This window comes from Podarcis muralis, chromosome 16 (genome assembly GCF_964188315.1).
Source record: "Podarcis muralis chromosome 16, rPodMur119.hap1.1, whole genome shotgun sequence".
Classification (NCBI taxonomy): domain Eukaryota; kingdom Metazoa; phylum Chordata; class Lepidosauria; order Squamata; family Lacertidae; genus Podarcis; species Podarcis muralis.
Genome location: NC_135670.1, coordinates 35,527,238 through 35,540,189, shown reverse-complemented (window position 1 = coordinate 35,540,189; position 12,952 = coordinate 35,527,238). Strand labels below are relative to the sequence as shown.

At 45.7% G+C, this 12,952-nt stretch overlaps 1 protein-coding gene across 2 annotated transcripts in view; it reads right to left on the bottom strand.

Moving 5' to 3' along the window:
- LOC114586644 (transmembrane protein 132D-like) overlaps positions 1-12,952 on the bottom strand; it is a 455,854-nt gene that overhangs the window by 331,712 nt on the left and 111,190 nt on the right. The gene's annotated exons all lie outside the window — the stretch shown is intronic.

The following is a 12,952-nucleotide window of genomic DNA, read 5'->3' as shown; positions in this document are numbered from 1 at the left end:
GATATTATTTGTGGACTATGGAGGGGGCTTAGCTTCCTCACCTCTACCTCTGAGTCATACTCATACAACAGGAATGGATCCTAAGGATCATCTAATCCCCTGTAATGCAGGAATGGCCATCCAATCTCTGATTAAAAACCTCTGATGAAGAAGAGTCCACAACCTCTTGAAGGAGCCTGTTCCACATGAGACATTCAAACAGCTCTTACCACCAAAATGTTTAGTCAGAATCTCCTTTCATGTAAATTGAATCAATTGGTTCGGGTCCTACCCTCCAGAGCAGGAGAAAACATGTGACAGCATTTTAGTTATTTGAAGATGGATATCCTATCTCCTCTAAGTCTCCTGTCCTCCAAGCTACACATATCCAACTTCCCCAACCATTTCTCATACGGCTTGGTTTCCAGACCCTTCATCATTTTGGTCATCCTCCTCTGCAGACGTTCCAGCTTGTCAATATCCCTCTTAAATTGCGGTGCCCAAACTGGACAAAGATTCCACCTGAAGGAGCGTCTCTACCTTCAACATTCAGCCCGGACGCTGAGGTCCAGTGCCGAGGGCCTTCTGGCAGTTCCCTCACTGCGAGAAGCTAAGCTACAGAGAACCAGGCAGAGGGCCTTCTCGGTAGTGGCACCGGCCCTGTGGAACGCCCTCCCATCAGATGTCAAAGAGATAACTACCTGACATTTAGAAGACATCTGAAGGCAGCCCTGTTCAGGGAAGTTTTTAATGCATGACATTTTAAGGTACTTTTAATATTTGTTGGAAGCCACCCAGAGTGGCTGGGGAAACCCAGACAGATGGGCGGGTACAAATAATAAAATACTATTACTAATACTACTTACGTGTGGTCTGATCAAGGCAGGACAGAGCGGTCCAGTGATGTAGCCTAGAATAGCATTAGCTTTTTCTGCTGCTGCTTCAGACTGTTGACTCATGTGGAGCTTGTGGTCTGCTAAGACCCCTAGATCATTTTCACATGTACTGGCTGGAGGGTAAATGGCCTTGTTGCCCATAATGGTGGTTGCTCCCTGCCTCAACTATTCCACTGAGTATGTGTGGCCTTGTTAAAATGATATATAGGTAAAGGGACCCCTGACCATTATGTCCAATCGTGACCGACTCTGGGGTTGCGGTGCTCATCTCGCTCTATAGGCTGAGGGAGCCGGCGTTTGTCCGCAGACAGCTTCGGAGTCATGTGGCCAGCATGACTAAGCCACTTCTGGCAAACCAGAGCAGCGCACGGAAACACCATTTACCTTCCCGCCGGAGTGGTATCTATTTATCTACTTGCACTTTGACGTGCTTTTGAACTGCTAGGTTAAAATGATATTCAGCAGTGGATTTTGCATAAACTTTCCATTCATTGGTCCACCCACTTTTGCCTCTGGCACTGCCCCCTACTGGTATGTGGCCCTTGGGAGGTTTCCCAGAAATGAATGAGGCCCTCAGAACAGAAAAGTTTCCCCACTCCCAAGTTAAAGAAAGAAATAGTTAGCCATAGAGATTTTACAGCAAAGATGCTGACATGACAGCATGGCATTCACTCTCAGGTGCCTTCCCCAACCAGGGCCAGCTAGATCTTTGTTGAAGCATCTTGCGCTCCAACCAACCGCTACAGTTCTACATGTCCAAGTCAAGGAGTATTCAGTCTTCATTTGTCAGCTTTCTTTCTCCATTATTCAGAATGTGAGGTAGTCCTCCTAATTTATTAAGTTAAACAGGGACAGCAATTAAATACTGGGCAAAAGAGCGATCTATCATAATGCCTTGGCTACTTGCCCACATTTTCCCTGCTAATGTCTCTACTGATCACCTGCCAAGCACTTGGCAATTATTTCATCGCATGATGTTCCTTTACTGTGCTTCTGGGATCTCGGCACTAGAAAAGTAATTGGGAACAGGGCGGTGGAGAGGGCATAGCTTCAAATAGTAATTGGGGGCACAGTCCCTGGTGAAGGCTCTGCAGAGCCATTTCTAGGCCACACAGATTGTGGAAGCTGGACATAGGAAGGTCCTGACGCAAGCTTGTAAACAGCATAATCACCTGTGGTGAGTAGAAGCCATCCCCGGGTGATCTGCTATGGAAGATGTTGTGAATTTCAATGGAATTGATTGTTTTTTCTTCTCTCAAGCTATCAATGTGCTACTAACAGCAACTGAAAGTATGGGGAGGGATATACAGTGGGCACAGAAGCTTCATGGAGTCTCCTGGCAGATTTTGCATTCCCAGGGCAGGGCAGGGCAGGTACACTGGCAGAGTCAATTTCTCACTCCCTGTGGAATATTTCTATATACTTATGATCCCCCCCCCAAGAGATTTCTTGTACATGTGCTAACCTTTGGGCTCCCTTGAGCACTCTAATAGCTCCTTCCTGTTTCATTGTGGCCACTTTTGGCTATGGCCCTAGAATCAATCATTAGTATCAGTTATGGGTGCATGGGTGCCTTGGGTGAGTTCCAAAGCAAGGCACTTCGGAAGGATTTTGGACTTTTTGAAGGTGAAGTGGGAAGTATATAAGGCAGGATGAGTCAAAGCAAGGCCTTCCTGAAGCATCTTGTAGCGCCTCAGCAATTTGGATGGCAAAAGAAATGTTATACACAAGTGTTTCTAAAAGCAAAACTAATGTCTGTAACTTTACCACCATGCACAGGCAAACTTGGCCCTCCAGATGTTTTGGGACTACAACTCCCATCATCCCTGACCACTGGTCCTGTTAGCTAGGGATGATGGGAGTTGTAGTCCCAAAACATTTGGAGGACCAAGTTTGCCTATGCCTGTTTACCACAGAAGGAAAATGCCGGGGGGGGGGATTAGATGAAATAACAGCCTAGGGAGAGAAAGAGATATGTTCTGACTGACAGGTCACGCTTACAATCAGAAGGAATTATTTTACCCAAACTCTCCAATCCATGTGCCCCCTACCCCCAAACAACTTTAAGGGCTTATAGCACAAAAAGCAAACCAAAATGTAGGAGCTATTGGCCTGTAATTGGACAGGTTTCTCACCCAGGGAGCCACCTTCCTATCTACTATTTTCAGATCAGTTGCCCATAAGACACATGGAGAGACTGAGTGAATCCTCTTTACCCACCCAAAACTGTAAAGGCTACAGGGAAAACCACTGAATTTTCTCATTTGTGTATTGTAGTGCCATGTTTGGCATCCATGAAATTTGGCAAGATTCATCCTCTCGGGTAGGGTTACCAACATGCCTGCAAATTTCATCCACTTAGGTAATCCAGATATTATTATTTTTTAAGCTATAGAATCTTTCCTCACAATCACCTTTTAAAAGGTGCCCAGAATACGCCCCCCCAAAAAATTCTTGCTTGCCTATAACTTGGGGGCGATGATCCACTCTGGAAGGGCTGCTATGCCTACAAAGTTTGTCCAGGTCTGTTGAAAGGGAGGTATAGCCATTTTTATGGTATAGCCATTGTTATTTCCCAGTACAGTGGTACATCGGGTTACATACGCTTCAGGTTACATACGCTTCAGGTTACAGACTCCACTAACCCAGAAATATTACCTCAGGTTAAGAACTTTGCTTCAGGATGAGAACAGAAATCGTGCTCCGGCAGCGCAGCAGTAGCGGGAGGCCCCATTAGCTAAAGTGGTGCTTCAGGTTAAGAACAGTTTCAGGTTAAGTATGGACCTCCGGAACAAATTAAGTACTTAACCTGAAGTACCACTGTAGTGAAGAGGACAGGAGACACAAATCCTTGTCTCACACACCCCTCTGAAGTAAACAGCTTTGGACCCTGAACTAAATCAGGCACCCTCTAAAGGGCTTCAGGCCGCTGTAGATCATTGTATAAAGCGTTGAATCAGGATCCAGACCCAATCTTGCAGCCGATTCGCAGCCCTAGCATATACTTTCCCAAAGAAGCTTGTCGTCAGGCAACAAAAGATGAGCAAATCTTCCCATTATTCAACTCATCTCTAAATTCAGCTGTAGGAGGTTAGAAAATAGATCTCTTTGTGGACTGGGATAGAAAAAAAACCCAATGCACTTGAGAGATGGTTGGGAAGTGAAAGCACAGCTGTCGGTGTCCTCAGGGAAGGGTGACTGAGAGAGAGAGAAAAGATTTGTTTCTAAGTGCAGGAGCTAATAACTCCCATTTAACTGGGTAATGGTGATGGGGGTGAGCGCGCTCAGGAGCCCCCACCCCCGTCTGTCACAGCTATAGCTTCTCCGAGCATTCTCAGCAGTGAAGTCTGAAATTGCTTTGACTAGCGCAATGGAGTCTTTCGGTGAAGGGCCGCTGTCTCTGCTTTTCAAGAGGCTCACTCCTCCACTGCCCACCAAGGAGGGAAGGCAGGCAAGTTATTCGGTCCCTCAAGCGGAGGAGCCTGTCAGGTCTTAGTCTTCAGCTTCTTTCTGTCGGAGATTGATGAAGTGAGGGGGGAAGGGGCCAGACATCCAGAACCACCACTCTAAAGGCAATTTCTCATCGGGTTCCACTCTCCCCATCTATACACCCTGCAATCGAGCAAGAAAACGCCACGCATGACATGTGCACCGGCACATGGGAAGAGACAGTGCAGGCCTGATTTGTCAAAGATTCAAATGGCGGATACAGTGGTACCTCGGGTTAAGTACTTAATTCATTTCGGAGGTCTGTTCTTAACCTGAAACTGTTCTTAACCTGAGGTACCACTTTAGCTAATGGGGCCTCCTGCTGCTGCCGTGCCACCGGAGCACGATTTCTGTTCTCATCCTGAAGCAAAGTTCTTAACCCAAGGTACTATTTCTGGGTTAGCGGAGTCTGTAACCTGAAGCGTATGTAACCTGAGGTACCACTGTACCAGAATGAAGATCAGTAGATGGGCTTAAAGATATAAGGCAGAGGTTTTAAACCTTTCTGAGTCCACGGCTCCCTTCCCTGCCTCATTTGTGGGCATTCATCCATGCAGCAAATCCTCCAATAAGCACATCGAGGGCAGGACTGCAAACACCTATCTGAACATACAAGGAAAGTACCCCATACAATCGTACATCAGAAGTCGAACGGAATCCATTCCGGAAGTCCGTTCAACTTCCAAAACATTCAGAAACCAAGGCGCAGCTTCCGATTGGCTGCAGGAAGCTCCTGCAGCCAATCAGAAGCCACAGAAGCCGCGTCTGACGTTTGGGTTCCAAAGAACGTTCACAAACTGGAACACTCTCTTCCGGGGTTTGTGGTGTTTGGGAGCCTAAACATTCAACTCACAAGGCGTTTGACTTCCGAGGTACAACTGTATTTGCAAAAAGAGACTGCTTGCCCCTGGGAGCCTGTATCCTTTCAACAGAGCTGTGTACTGGATCTAGCCTGGTCTTAAACTGGCCTAATAATAATAATAATAATAATAATAATAATAATAATAATAAGTGAAATGCATGCTGTTGTGCTAAAAGCCCTTTGATCTGCTCTCAAAGCACTCTTCCTGTGTTCTCTGTACCCTCCCCTTTGACTGAAGCTCGCCCACCCCGCCTCTTCTCTCCCACTAAATAAGTAAAGAGAAACAATTCAGGGAGACTCTGCAACACTTTGGGCACATTGAGCACTTTCTCTGAGCATGAAAAAATAATGCTGAACTCTGCCTCCAGTTCCTCAGACTGGGGGGGGGGGGGAGTGGGTGGGAAATCTACTCCGTATTGCAGAAACCACAAGGAAATTCTCTCTCTCTCTCTCTCTCTCTCTCTCTCTCTCTCTCTCTCTCTCTTGCAAACACACATACACCCCCTGTCACCAGATTGCAGATGCCTGTCTCTAGCGGCGGCAGGACTCTCTGTCCGAGCGGAAGATTCAAGGCCAATGGCTGCTGGCAAAAAGGCTTTCACCATTGCTTTTGCTCCAATGGGCTGGAAATCCGGACATGAACAGATGGGATTCATGGGCTGCGCAGGTCAGGAGGTGAACAGTGACATCCAGGCGAAGGAGTCACGGGGGGAGGAGAGGGGGACGTGCACAACACACGAGTGAGCGCTGATGGTTTACGAACGTGCCTGTGACAAGCCATTGGCTGCAGAAGCTCATTTGAAGCAGTGCCTCGTGCAAAGCGTCCCTCCTCTTGTCTGCTCCCACGTAGCCTCCCCATTCACTTATTCCTGCCGAACTCAAACAAGCCCATCTAAAACTGAGCCTCATTGCAAGGAAGAATTAGAAAACAAAAGGTCCATTTAGGCCTGCTAAGGATGGCTGAATCTGTCAATTAAGTTTATCTCAGTCACTTCTTCCAATCTTAGGGTCAGGTCTCAAGATTTCCACAACGTGTGTGTGTGTGTGTGTGTGTGTGTGTGTGTGTGTGTGTGTAAGTCTTCATGAAGATTCATCAGCAAACTTCTAACATACATGTCTGTAAGCAAATTTGCCCAATCTAGTATTCTTGCAAAGCAATTTTCTCTAATATAATGCATTCTCAATGTTGTTTTCACTATTATGTAACTTTCATGCATACTTTATGCTAGCTTATGCATAACACACATTTCTTGGCTGGAGAATTGCAACGAAAATTTGTGGAAGTGTGAATCTCAAAGAATGCATGTGTTTGGGCTAATGTGTTGATTCAGAAAGTGTGAATTAGGTGCATGCACATTTAAATACAATCTTTGTTGGAAGCTGCCCAGAGTGGCTGGGGAAACCCAGCCAGATGGGCGGGGTACAAATAATTTATTATTATTATTATTATTATTATTATTATTATTATTATTATTAGCAGCATCTGAACTGACTCCCCGCCTCCAATCCTGCTGCCCGCAATGGCCAAACAGATAGGAGCATGATCACTACCTCCAGGATGGCATGAACAGACACGGACAGTGAAAAAGTGTGAGTGGGGTCATGCAGTTCCTCTTCCACATCCCAGTTTTGAGCTGAAGTTCACCAAAGAACTGCCAGCTGTCAATGATTTCAAGGCTGGGCAAGCAATGCCTGAGGCTTCATGAGCTACCTAAGACCTTGTGCATTGAAGGTCTCAGTCAGAGCCATCTTCAGGCACAGGAAGGGGACAAGGATGGCTTAACACAGGCTCCTGTCATTGGAATCTAGTATGAGGCCTCTGGATTGGCCATAACCAGAGTCATAGCTAGCAGGCAGGGGGCAGCCTATGTTTTTATTATGTTTTCATCACTGATGTTTTTTAATGTGCTTCTAACATTGTACACATAATAATAATACAATCTTGATGTTCCACCACACCGCAATTTAACACACCAGGGAGGTGACACATGCCTGCTTACCAAACCCTGCTTAAATATTGTCAGAGACAAAGCACTGCTACATGCTTGGGGGAAAAACCTCTCTTTCGAGTTCGCCAACACACAGTTTTTTCAGACGTGTCAAGAAACTGCAAAGCCCGAGGAATCAAGGGAGCTTTCTCCTTCAAACAGCTGCTCAGGCAGGGTTTGTCTTACAAGCAGAGGCTTTCAAACATATGATATCTGCATACATAAACAAGGATGCCCAGGACAATGTTTCCTGTTAGTTGGTCATGAGCCCGTTCTAACTCTGGTCCACAGTGGTACCGATAGGGGGATACATTTGCAGCCTGTCAGCCATAGGGGATGATGCGTCAAAGCCTCTCCTCCTTACAGAGGAGAGGAGTTGTGAGCGGGAGCCATTTCCCACATTGGCAGGGGGCATTCTGGCCCCTGCCCAGCTGGCCTGGCTGCCGGGCCACGCCCCCAGGTAGCCAACCAATCAGGTGGAGGCTTGGGGGCGGGGTTTAGGTGCTTGAATGTGGCCGCGGCAGCACTTCCCTTTTATTCCACTGCTGATTTTGGTCGGATCACCCACCCACCTTCCCTTTAGTTCATTGCTTGGTTCTTGACATTGCTCTGGATGGTTGCCTTGGTTGTCCAAGGGGCCTGGTAGGAATTTTTATCCAGCTGGCAAATTGGCACCAGCCACTTGGTTTTTCGCCTACCTCGTAGCAAATCATCACAACTTTTAGGTATTGGCAGTTAGGCATTGGAATATGTTTGTGTATTGGAGGGCAGGGTGTGGCCATCACCTACCCCTCAACTTTATGGGTATTCCGTTAAAGGAATCTGGTGGTCGTGGATCCTGCCCGACGCCCTTGCTGGTGGCTAGGGCAAGGGACAACCCCCAGTGACATCAGGGGGAGCTTACAGTTGTATTTGCATCAACAAGCTCCTCCCACTGGTGGTTAACCCTTGTTAGACTCACTCCTCCCTGAGGGGGTGGAGTCACGCTCTGTTGTTTTATCCAATGCCTAAGCCAATACCTCTCACATGCTGTAATCAATAAAGTTGTGGCCTTTTTTAGCCCATTAACCTAATATACTGTGTCCATGTCTCTTTCTTGTCCCCAAGCGGGTGGCAGGTCCTTGAATCACAACTAGCAATCTGGCTCAATATGGTCACTTTGACAGTTCAGGTGGGAGAAGGGGAGCCATCTTGTTTTAGCCTTCAGGTGCTCTTTGATGTCATGGACTGGGCAGAGGGGGAATGGTGGAGACAGCCTCCCCAGCCCGACCCTTCCAGAGGAGAAGAAGGCAGTTCAGAATTACAGCAGGGGTTTGAAGGAGGTCACAGCTCAGAGGCAGATGAGGGGGAAGTTGGGAAATAATGGGAGAGGAGAAGGAGGAAGAGGAAGCAATAGGGGGTGACAGCTGATGGACTCAGTGTCTTTAGAGCATCCAGACCTCCTCTCTCCCAGAACCTGGCAAGTCTTAAAAGTAGGAGAGCAAAGAGCTCAAAGGCAGAGGGTGCTTCTCAGCACCCATAGAAGTGATGTATGAGGAAGTGGGAGAGATGGGGGGTGGAGATTCACTTGGGACAACACCATTATCCAAGAGGCTGTGTTCCAAAGTCTCTCTCTTTCTTTTGCTTGCAGCCACCTGACATTTAGGGACCTTTCAAGGAGATTGGCTGTCCTTGAGGTTCACTCTCTAAACTCTGGGGCCAAGCTGACTCATCCCCCTGGAGCTTTGGGGTCCCTGGGAGTGGTGGGGCAGCAACTCTTCCCTTCTCACTTCCAAGGTGTGGCCTGAGAAAAGGGATAGCGCCTCTGTTTCCGCAGGCAGGGAAATGTCACCCAATGGCTGCAGTTGCAAATGGTGTTAGTTTCCCCCTTCATAGTTACTGCTGATCTCCTTATGTTCACTGAATAAAAGTGGCCCAGTTCAGCCCCAGCCTGCCTGCCTGTCTCTTTATTCAGTCATCAGGATGCAAATGTGTTCTTTCAGAATTAAACTGGTTCCAAGGTTATAAACCACAGTGCACCTGTGGTTTAGGCTGGAGTCTTTTACACACTTACCTAGAAGGAATACAATTTGACATGTACAGGGTTGTGCAGTTAAGGCAAGTAGTGAAAACCATTTCATTTTATTTTTTTTAATTCCAGGCAGGTTTTAGGACCCGAAGTAGGATTTCATTTCACTGCTACAGGCTGGTATGTTTTGACAACTGTCTAGGATGTTTTCCACTGTACCATGAGAGCCTGTATTTTGCATTTTTGCTATTTTTACTATCTGCCGTTGTTTCTACATGTAGTATTTGCTTGCACTGTGATGGCATTTTGGCCCAGCCCTGGTGTTTGTTCTTTAGTAATTATTTATCATTTATTATTTGTTGTAAATATATAATATTTATTGTACAATAAATTTATTGTAAATACACAGTACGTGTTTTACTTGCAATAATTTGGAAGAGTCAGAATGTTTTAAAAGCCCAACATTGCATTTTTGGATGTTTGTTTGAATTGAGAACGTGTCTCACCTGCCCTTTCACAGTAGAATACAGCTCTTGGGATGGCTTCTTACATATTTTTTTTTTAAAGAAAGCGTTTTTTTAAAAAAGCAAAACAAGGCAAAGTGTAAGTTGGTAACAACAACATGGTAGAAAATAGAAAGTGGGGGTGAAGGGACAAACTGAAGATTCTCTTGTGTGTTCTAAACAATCTAATCTCATTCATAGTCAAAATGCACCGAATCTGTGTTGGAATATACCCTAGAGATCAACTACTCCAACCCCTTGTTCCAGGCGGCAATTCAGGATTGTAACTATTACATCCAGTCTGGTGGCTACTGGCTTACGGTAACACAAGGCTGGGCTTTTTCACTAGTGGCACAAGTGGGAAGGGCCTCTCCCTGCCAAAATACAATCATACCTCGGGTTACAGATGCTTCAGTTTGCTTTTCTTCGGGTTGCAGACTGCCAAACCCCAGATGTACCAGAACAGGTTACTTCCGGGTTTCGGTGGTTGCGCATGCGCAGAAGGCACTGTATCACAACCTGCGCGTGCACAGAAGCGGGTTGTGAACGCTGTGGGTTGCGAATGTGCATCCCGCATGGATCACATTCGCAACCCGAGCATCCACTGTACAAGAGACCCCTTCCATTCTGCTGGTTCCCAAAGACACACCTTTCTAAGCATGCATTCCCCTGCACTAGGGGCATCATTCTTAAAATTGTTCTGCTTTTTTATTATCATTTGCTTTGTTGCATATTTTAAGCAAGCTGCATATTTTAATTACAGATTGATTTTATAGTTGTAAACCACTCAGAAGCCATTTTGGCATATAAGCGGTAAATAAAACCGTCATCACCCCTGACAGGTGGCCATTCAGCCTCGGCTTAAATACCTCCAGCTTCCCTGAAATTTCAACCCACCTTGTTCTGCAAGTCCTGCCCCGCTCTAGAGCAACACAGAAGACATTTGTTCCAGCTTCTGCATGACAGCCCTTCAGATATGCAGAGCCGCGCCTCCCCTCTCAGATCTTAGGGAGCAGGCAGGATGGCAAAGAAGAACATGGTCCATTAAGTAACCCACAACTGACCCATTAAGGACTTCAAAGGTAATCGCCAGCACCTTTAAGTGTGTCCTGCAGCAAACTGGTAACCAGTGCAGCCAATACAGTCATACCTCACGTTACGTTTGCTTCATGTTACGTTCTTTCAGGTTACGTCCTGCGGTGACCCGGAAGTACCGGAAAGGGTTACTTCCAGGTTTCGCCACTCACGCATGTGCACAAAAGCTAAATTGCGCTTCATGCATGCGCACAAGAACCAAATCACGCCGCGCACCTGCACAGATACGGTGCTTCAGGTTGCGCTCTTTTCATGTTGCAAACAGGCCTCTGGAACAGATCCCGTTCGCAACCAGAGGTACCACTGTATAAAATAGGTGTAATCGTCTCCTGCAGCCAAGCACCCACCAATACTTTTACTGCTGCATTTCTGACTAATTGAAATTTTCAAGACACTTTCAGTAACCGTTTTAAGTTTGATTTGTATTGCAATATAGAGAGTTCAATGGGACTTATTCCTGAACAGGCACATGTGGGATCATTTTATTAGTGGACATTGTTGGGAGCCCCCCCCCTGGCCACCCCAAATCTGCTCTATGGCCCTGATCCGTGCCCCCACAATCAGGACGATTTGTCCTTTGCTGCCCTGTGTTTCCATCGTTGAAACATACAATTAAAATAAGCTTTAAGAAAGGGAGGGTGTTGAACTGGCACAGCATAGGACTGGATATTGCTGTTTAACTGCTGTTAAGCAAAAGGATCTGATCCTGCACTCTACCGAGCCTTCACAAGCAACTTCCCTTCACACAAGGGAAGCTGCTGCCAAAGGAGTAGCACCATGAAGTATTGGATCCTTCAGGCAGAAGGAAGAATCATAATCATTATTTTATTATTTATACCCCGCCCACCTGACTGGGTTTCCCCAGCCACTCTGGGCGGCTCCCATCAGAATATTAAAAACACGATAAAACATCACACACTAAAAACTTCCCTAAACAGGGCTGCCTTCGGGTGTCTTCTAAAAGTCAGATAGTTGTTTATTTCCTTGGCCTCTGATGGGTGCCACCACCGAGAAGGCCCTCTGTCTGGCAAGGGAAAAGGAGAGATGCAGAGTGAAAGGCAGTCCCCACCTTCACCAGGTAAGTCTCTCTTTCGTGTGCTTTCTCGTGCCTGCCTCTCCTTCCTGCCCCCAGATAGCTCTGGGCCCTCAAACTGACCTAGAGAGATCCAGGGCTGTCTGAGCCTGACCCAAACAAGACCTGGACCCCTCAAACAGATTTGGTTTGGCCTGGAATCTCATACTCTGTAACCATCCCGATTCTTCCGGGACATCCCAGAACTACGGAAGCCATCCCAGCTTCTGATTAGTTCCACTAAATATGAGATTACTTTGCACCATTCATGAATATTTGGTGTCTTTGGTACAAATATGAACCTTGTATTTCACTTTGAAATCTTATTTTATGCTATTCATTCTTGTTAAGCTTTCTATGATTACTATGATTATTATTTTATTATCTTGTTTTTTCTTTTTCCTGTTTTTATGGCTGTTTTTAAGTACAGACAGGGTGAACCTACATGAATCAGCAACGTGGCACAAACTTTCTTCTCTATTGGGGCCTGTTGCATTTAAGGAAAGGGCAGGTGTTGTGTTGTTTTTATCTTTTATTTTTTATTTAAGTTTTTTTGGAATTTTATTTACAACATAACATAATCCCCCACCCCCCAGTACACAAGTCCACCCTCATTAAACGTGAACATAACATACAATAAGCATAAAATACAACAATACAAACAACCAAATAAAAGACTTCCTTTATCCTGTATCTAGCCTCCCTTATTTACTTCTTAGAAACTGTTTCCTTTATGAATGATTATTAAGAGTTTTCTAATTATTACTTAAAAAGTCTCCTGCAGACATTAATCGAAACAAGTCCAGGTATGTATTTTAGGACACAGTTTTGTGAAGTATTCTCTGCATTTTCCCCATGCTTTTTGAAACTCTTATCTAGTGTGATCTCTAATTGCCTCTGTTAATATAGCCAGTTCAATATACTCTAACAGTATGTCTTGCCATTCCTTTTTTGTTGGCACAGTTTCTTTTTTCCAGTTTTTAGCAATTGCTAAATGATAAGTGTTGTGTTGTTTTTATTGCAACAATCTGTCTGTGATTTTTTATGTGTAGATGTTGTA